Below are 871 nucleotides of genomic sequence, written 5' to 3' on the forward strand. Positions count from 1 at the left end.
TATGATGGCAAACAACACCTTCACTTTTCCGTAGGACTATCAAATTAGTAGGAACTCTAGTGTCGAGAGGTCTCGAAACTCCAGCAATTTTTGACACTAGGTTGACCTTTTTCTTTTTTCTTTTTTTATAACTTATAAATGATGTCAAAATTCATTAATTATACAAAATTTGTCGTACATAACTTCTCAGAGTCTTCAAGCGTGTATATATATGTATGCATGCCAATTCCCACAACAAAAGGAAAAAAAACTGCTCTCAGAAAATAAAAAAATTTCCAATCACTTAAAGATGCCCTCACGCAGGATCGAACTACGGACCTTCAGTTTACAAGACTGACGCTCTACCACTGAGCTATAAGGGCTAATTAGTATGTTTTATAATTTAATATTCATCGAATCTTGTTCCTAGGTGACATTTCAATACAATTTTATTCCAAGAATATTCTCAAAATTAAAAACCTAAACTAATTTTGCAAGCTATGAAACAAAAACTTGATCATTGACCTATTATCTCAATGATCCATAATATCTTTCTTTCGGTAAAAAATATATATATGGAAGCCAATTATTAATTATTTATATATTACTATATTAGTTCGAATTCAAACCACAGCTACTTGTTTCCGTTATATCATAACGGAAAAATATACATATTGAATATAATATATTTGTCTCCTGAAGTCAATACTAACTTGTAGGCATATGCATGTTATATCCACAAACACACTACCTGATACTATGAATTCGTCTTTGCTGTGCAAGGTCAATTTGGTGGAGCATGCAAAAACAGAAACTAACAGGAAAATTAATACATTAACTGTCAATTTACTTATCACCGTAATTAGCGATAGAAAGATAGAAGAGACTTTTG

General features: G+C 31.2%; 1 non-coding gene across 1 annotated transcript; it reads right to left on the minus strand.

Annotated features, from left to right (window-relative positions):
• Positions 1-290: 290 nt before the first annotated feature.
• Positions 291-362, minus strand: TRNAT-UGU (transfer RNA threonine (anticodon UGU)). Its single transcript has one exon. It is a non-coding gene; the product is annotated as a tRNA-Thr (tRNA).
• Between the last annotated feature and the right edge of the window lie 509 nt (positions 363-871).

Source organism: Jatropha curcas, chromosome 10, assembly GCF_041381405.1.
Source record: "Jatropha curcas cultivar XTBG-Jc1 chromosome 10, XTBG_Jcur_1.0, whole genome shotgun sequence".
Lineage (NCBI taxonomy): Eukaryota > Viridiplantae > Streptophyta > Magnoliopsida > Malpighiales > Euphorbiaceae > Jatropha > Jatropha curcas.